Below are 7,416 nucleotides of genomic sequence, written 5' to 3' on the forward strand. Positions count from 1 at the left end.
AGACTTTGGAAAATTAGAAGTGCCCTGTGATATCAGACCAGGAATCCATCTGCTCCAGCATCCTGTTCCCAACAATCGTTAGTCCGCCAACTACTTTCTCACTTTGGATCAACATGGATTACAGAATATGAAACAAAGCAATCAGACACCATAAAACTTTCTACGAGCAATACAATAGGACTAGGATTACAGAATTAGAAAACAATGCAAACAACAAACTGTCTAAGGCAAGGTGCCCTACAAAATACAGAAAGTGGAATTACAGATGTAGAAGACCTTTGCAGTAAAAACAAAATGATATCTGCAATAATCACTGCAGTGGACTAAAATCCTCAGCTCTACAATCCTCACTATTAAGGTTCATGGCTGTTGATAGAGTTAGCATTCATGAATCTGGTTTACAAAATGGTTTGTCATCTAACCCTGTCACATCTTTCAGCAATAAATTACATACATTTAAGAATGTTTTCTGTGGAAAAGCAGTTCCCTTTGTCTGATCTGAATCTACTATACATCAATTTCACTGTATGACATCAAGTTCTAGTATTGTGAGAGAATCCACTTCTAGACTCTTTCATGGGCTCTCCTTTGTTGTCCTTTCCTCCCCAAATGAAACTTTTCCTCACAGTGATGGTACTCAACCTGTTGATCATCTTTCTTGCCCTTTTTGAACTTTTTCTGTGTTCATGATTTTTTGTCTTGTAATGGGGCAGTTATCCCACGGGTTATTCTGGACTCCATATTATGTTACCTCAAATGGGCAAACAGGGTTCATATTGTAAACCGGGCATTCTGTGAAAAACTGACAGGGATCAGGGAAGGATTTTTTAAAAAATAAAAAACCAAAGAAGCCTGTTTCTCTGGAAGAATCAAATACTCTTCCCATACATGTATGGGAATTTTATATTCTGCTGAGAGAGAGAGAGAGAGAGAGAGAGAGAGAGAGAGAGAGAGAGATAGAGAGACAGAGAGAGTGTTATAATCTCTCACTTCTTATTCTTCCTTTTTATACTTCCACAGGACTTTGGTTAATGTTCTAACTTTTTTTCTATTTGAATCTATTAATTATCTTACAGAGGTAATTCCAGAAATACAAACACAGGAGAAATATGGATTCCACACTACCATAGATGCTTTGATTTAAAAAAATAAAATAGTAACTTGATATTTTTAAACCTGGGGGTAAATCTGGATGATTTTAATGTAATTATACAATTTCCCTATAGTGAATGTACACAATGATATTGTCTTCTTTTCCCTTTCCATTGTGTGTCTATAATCATTTTGATTAACTGCAGGGTTGCACTAATCATTTTGTTCTGCATTTTATAATGTACAACATCTTGGAGAGGGGGGGTTCAGGTGCTTAGGGTACAATCCTTTCCTGGGTGAAAACCCTACTGAATGACATGATATACTTCCAAGTTAGGATTACTGCCCTAGAACAGTAGCAGCAGTGATAGTATTTTAGTAGTTGTGGTGGTACTGGCAGCCTGCCATGGAGTCTATAAAGTGTATGACAATCTGTTTTCAGAAAATAATTGCCGTTAACATGGGAAAACGTGACAGTCCTACATTTTTCTTTTTCTCATTCCCTTAAGTGATTCCTCACAGCCTATCTCCTGCAAAGATTCCTATAGAACTTGGCTGTGATTGCAGTTCATAGCAGTGCAGTACTGTAATGAAAAACGGCACTGGCTAATCTAGCCTGCTATGTGTAAAATTAAACTTCTGGATGTTTGCCTGAGAGAAACAGAGAATAGCATAAAGAATGTGCGGCTGTCTCTGGGAAGCTCAGAGGGTATCACGTTGGCAATCCAAGGCCCTCTAAAGTGTTTCTGCGGACTTTAATAGAACCAGGATATTAATATATCTTAAAAACCATTTTTAAATGACAGTGTTAAACAGTGGCATCCTAAGCAGTTACACTCTTCTAAGCCTACTGACTTCAGCATACTTGGAAGAGGGTCAAGATGGCACTTAGCAAACCATCAGTTAAGACTGACTCCGTTTTAGGTTCTAAAGCAGGGGTGTCAAACATGCGGCCCGGGGGCTGTATCAGGCCCTCAGAGGACTTCTATCAGGCCCGCAGTGAAACTGGCCATCTTCTCCTTCCAGTTCTGCTGCTGCATCATAGCTCACTTCACCAGGCTGTCTCAATCGCTCAGCCATTTCATGTTTTAACTTGGGTCCTAGACTCAGAACTCTGAGCATGAGATTTCTGTGGTGAATGTCAATAAATCAAAAGTGGGTTTGCAGCTTACAGATACACACTTGAACAGCGTACTCAAGATTGCAGCAGCACAGATATTTTGATGCAATAATTCAGAGCAAGAGGTATCAGTTATCAGATACTCTTAAATAAACAAAATATTGCAAGAGTGCTAATGTTTTAAGCAGGGGTCGTTTCATAGAAAAAGAGCTAGGGGAACTCATTAACATAACTCATTAGCATATGCCACACCCCTGCAAGGTCGGCGGGAGTGCGAGGAAGCCCCGCCAAGGCCCTCCCTGGCCCCAGGCAGGCAGGGGTGGGGAGAGGCAGGGGGAAGCAACTTACCCTCCCTCTTCTCCTGCCTCCTCCTGGCTGAATGAGGGCCGGAAGCGGAGTGGCCGGAAGCAGGGGCGGGGCTTTGTCATGTTCCCCACCCCCCGCACCTCACCCGGGGGAACTGCGATCCCCCGCGATCTCCCCCGAATCGACCTCTGGTTTTAAGCATGTTTTTATTTTAAGTAAAAAAAATCTTTGTGTTTATGTCCTTTATAAAATCTGTATCTCTGCTACCTGGCATTACATTTTATGACACACATGGCCTGGCCCAACAAGGTCTCATTTATGTCAGATCCGGCACCCGTAACAAATGAGTTTGACACCCCTGTTCTAAAGGTTTTATTGTTCTTCAGGTGCTTATTTCTGCTGTCATTCTAATGCATTTGTGTGCTTCTGTCCTGATCAGCAGTACCTGATCCTTCTTGTTGCAAGAATTATCAGCAGAATGGCAATGTGAGCTAATCCTGCACATGGTAGGATGTTCTCAAAGTCAATGGGATGTAAGCAGCAAGAATTGCAACTACTGTGTGAAACTAATCAAAGGATGTTGATCATAAGTAATGGTGATTCTTACCTGAGACTGGATATTTGCTCAGTTTGAAGGAGTCTAGCCATTACATTTGCCATGGAGAACACATTTGCATAGTGTTCCTCATTCCCATTCCAGACCCTGGTCATATCACATAGCAGAAATCACTCTGTGGGTTGGGATCACCACATAAGAAGCTCTGTGCTTCTGGTCAACATCAGTAATATTCACTGGTGAGAGCCATGAAACTTACTTTGCAGTGGATTTTGCTCAATCCATTCTACTAGATAATATAGAAGGGAAATGGGAAATTTGTCAAGAGGAGACCAATCCCTATGCTGTATGCAATGTCTAGATGAGGTCTGAGATAGCTTGAGTGGATCAATACCTCTCAGTGAACATCTGTAAAGACACATGTTGTACACATCATTAGCTTGTTGCAGCAGTCACTTGTCAATATGGATGCTTTGATACATTGACAGTGCACTGGCATTCCTCCACACACATGGGGTTTGTCCTTTCCATTCAGCAGACTGTCTGCACACAAATCAAATCAAATCAAGGGTGGCCTGAACTGGGAAGCCCAGATTTGAACTGGGGAGCGGGGAGGACTGCATAAGATGCATCTCACTTTGTGCACTGAAGAATATATGGGCCACGGAAAAGCATCTATGTTGTCATCTTGGTTTGGAAACATACTTAGGCAGGGCTTTTTGTGTAGAAAAAGCCCAGCAGGAACTCATTAGCATAATTGGCCATACCCAACAACAGAAACTCATTAGCATATCCAGCCACACCCGACAACATAACTCATTAGCATATTAGGCCACACCCCACGTTACCAGAAGTATGGTCATCCAGCCACACCCACCTTTTGCTTCTTATTCTGTTTACCTTGTTTGTTGTCAAAATCTAGGGCTTTTTTTGTAGCAGGAACTCCTTTGCATGTTAGGCCACACACCCCTAATGTTGCCAATCCTAATAAGTTTCTACTGTTGGGTGTGACCTATTATGCTAATGAGTTCCTGCTGGGCGTGGCCAACTCAGGAGCCAGCCGGAACTCCATTCCTGTGCGTTCCTGCCCAAAAATAGCCCTGTACTTAGGACAGAAAAATTTCTTATGCAGATGCAGTACTTAAAACATGGGCCCATGCACCCAGTGCAGTAAGCTGTTACTGTTATGAGGAATGGAAAGTCTTTCATAACCTCATCAAAGCCTTCCTCCTCTGCTCTGAACTCTGAGCTCACATTGCTTGACCACAGGGAAGGCAGGGTGGCCTGAGATACATGAGGTGCACCCATATTATGTTCCTATGCACCTGCTGAGGTGGGAGGAAGGAAACAGGGCTCTGTTAGGCTGTATGGAGTTTTCTCTTGTCAGTATTCTATGTATAGTTAAGTCATGCTGTAGATCATAGGCATCTAACTGACAGGAGCTGACAGCTCTAAGTGTCATGAGAGCTGGCTCTGACCGGTTCTAGCTGGCTACTGCTAGAGCTAATTAGCACTGAGTCACAGTGACTCAGCATTGGCTGTGATTGGCCAGTGGTTGTATATATTCAGTTATGTACAGAGCTGTTCATTCCTTCTTGGAATGCGAGCGCAGCGGAGCATTACGTCACTCAGTGTAAAGATTTGGATGTGGCTTTGTATAATAAACTGTAAAATACTTGTACATAAGCCTGAGAGTCTCCAGTCTTTATTGGATACCATTGCACCCATGTTTGGTCTGCTGTGGGCTAACACCGCACAATACTGACAGGGTTATGGGCCCAGTCCGCGGTTAGCTGTGCAGAGGACGTGTGGTGTGAAAGGATTGAGTATCCAGAGCACTGAGGCTGTCTGCCGTGTCTGAGAGGCTGAGGAGCTGTCTTCGGAGCTGAAGGAAGCAGCAGAGCCAAGCCGGAGCGGAGACGGTGTGGAGCTGGAGCTGGAAGCTGTCCAGGGTGCCGAGGGACGACCAGCTGCCGGAGCTGACAACAACCATGGCCCAGGTATCTGTTGCACAGATGGTGGAGAAGCTTACTTCAAGCAACTATGCTGTGTGGGCACTTAAAATGAAGCACTTTTTGGTCAAGGAGGCTCTGTGGGAGTGTGTTGATAATCCCCCAGAGGACCCGACACCGCTTGAGGAGCGAGCAGATGGAAAGGCACTGGCCTTCATCATTCTCAGCGTCGGGGATGACCAGCTGTCGTTTGTAGCTGATAAAACCAGTGCAAAGAGTGCGTGGGATGCACTGAAGGGAGTTTACCTTCAAACTAACATCGGCTCACTGATCTCACTGACTCGTCGCTTATACAGGACTGTTCAACTGCCTGGTGTGTCGGTAAGCCAGCATTTGAAAGCTTTAACAGACTTGTTCATGGAGTTGCAGGAGCGGGGCAAGGTCTTCAGTGAGGAGGACAAAATTTTCATCACTTTAAGCTCTCTATCAAGTGAATTTCATATGCTAATTACAGCCCTTGAATGTGTAGATTCTAAGACTCTTACTTTGGAATATATTATGGGGAAGGTAAAAACCGAGGCACAACGCAGGTCTGAATCTGGGCATACAGCCAAACAGGTGTTTGATAAGCAGTCTGGGCATACTGCCAGAGAGTCCGGGCAGAGCTCCAGAAGTTCTGGGCATAATGCCAAAGAGTCTGGGACGACTGCCAAGGAAAAGCAGGAGGCTTTTTCATCTGAGATGCCACTTGCTTTAAAAATTAGAAGGTGCTGGAAATGTGGTTCAGAAAAGCATCTTTTGTCCTCTTGCCCTGAAAAGCTTAGAAGCAGAAGCAAGAAGAAGACAGCAATGGGACATTCAGCGTCAGTGGTTGTCACTGGAAAACCCGCTGACACCTCATGGTTGATCGATTCAGGCGCGTCCCAGGTATTCAGCCGCGATGAGGGGCTGCTACTGAATAAGAGGGAATCAAAAATAACTCATGTCTGTTTAGCAGATGGTACAGCTTCCAAAGTAACTTGCCAGGGTGATATGTATTTCTCATGTTTGGACTATACATTTAAAGGGGTCTTGTGTGTGCCTGCCCTTGAAAACAATTTATTAAGTGTATTATGTCTCAATACTGCTAAATTTGATGTGTTGTTCTCTGATCATGAGTGTAAAATCATGAAAGGTAACAAGGTGTGTGCAGTTGGGAAGCTGAAAAATAATGTGTTCATACTTGATGACAATGCTAAGGCACAGACTGTTACCAATGTTAACCCCCACAATAATTGCCAGCACTTGCTCCATAGGAGGTTGGGACATGTGAGTTTCAATACTTTACAGAAAACCTTAGCCCTAACAGATCAGGGGAGTGTAAAGGAGTGTAAAAATTATTTGGAGTGTGAAATCTGCAAAATGACCAAATCAAAGGCTTTTCCTGTGGCTAAGAAAAGTCAAAGGGTGTCAGAAAAACCTTTGGCTCTGGTCCATGCAGATCTAGTAGGTCCCTTCCAAAAAAGTCACTCAGGTAACAAATATGCATTAATTCTCACTGATGACTGGTCACATTTCTCTTGGGTTTATGTGATGAAAAATAAATCTGATGTCTACACTACCTTTAAGTACTGGTACAAAAGGGTACTGAAACAGTTTGGGGATGTGCTTGCCATACAAACAGATCTGGGAGGTGAGTTTACCTCAAATGCATTTGAAGTGTGGTTGAAACAACGAGGTATAAAGCACAGATTCTCGAACCCGTGCACCCCCGCTGAAAATGGCCTAGCAGAAAGAAAAAATGGTGTATTACAGAATATGATGCATGCCATGTTAAAGGATTCTGACTTAGGTATTGCATACTGGGCAGAAGCCATTAAAAATGCTTGCTACATCAGCAACAGGGTATGGTCTAGTGCTGTGGACAATATTCCTTACAAACTGATGTATAATAGGTATCCCCAGCTTGATTACCTGAGAACCTTTGGTGCAAAGGCTTGGGTTAATATTCCTTTGAACCATAGAAGGAAAGGGGGAGCAAGAGCTAAAAAGCTGGTGTTTCTTGGTTACCAATCAGGAATGAAGTCCTATAGATTTGCTGATCAGTATCACAGGCTGTGTTTCAGCAGGTCTGCTAATTTCTGTGAAAATGATAGCTGGAGTAGGATTCATTCAAATGAGTTACCCCAAATGGTTGTGCTACCAAGCACTGAGAGCACTGAAAGTGTTGGTCAGGGTGTAACTAAACAGGAGATTATTGAACGTGTGCCACAAAAGATGTCTCTTTGGAGTAGACTGGGTGTGCCTGGGTGTGATACAGTAACAAATTATACAACTAGGTATGGTTGTGATATGATCACAGGATTCCCAGAGGAAGAAGGTGTACTAGAGCACAAATAACAAAGATGTAA

Source organism: Gekko japonicus, unplaced genomic scaffold (genome assembly GCF_001447785.1).
Source record: "Gekko japonicus isolate JY-2015 unplaced genomic scaffold, Gekko_japonicus_V1.1 scaffold2797, whole genome shotgun sequence".
In the NCBI taxonomy this organism is placed as follows: Eukaryota; Metazoa; Chordata; class Lepidosauria; order Squamata; family Gekkonidae; genus Gekko; species Gekko japonicus.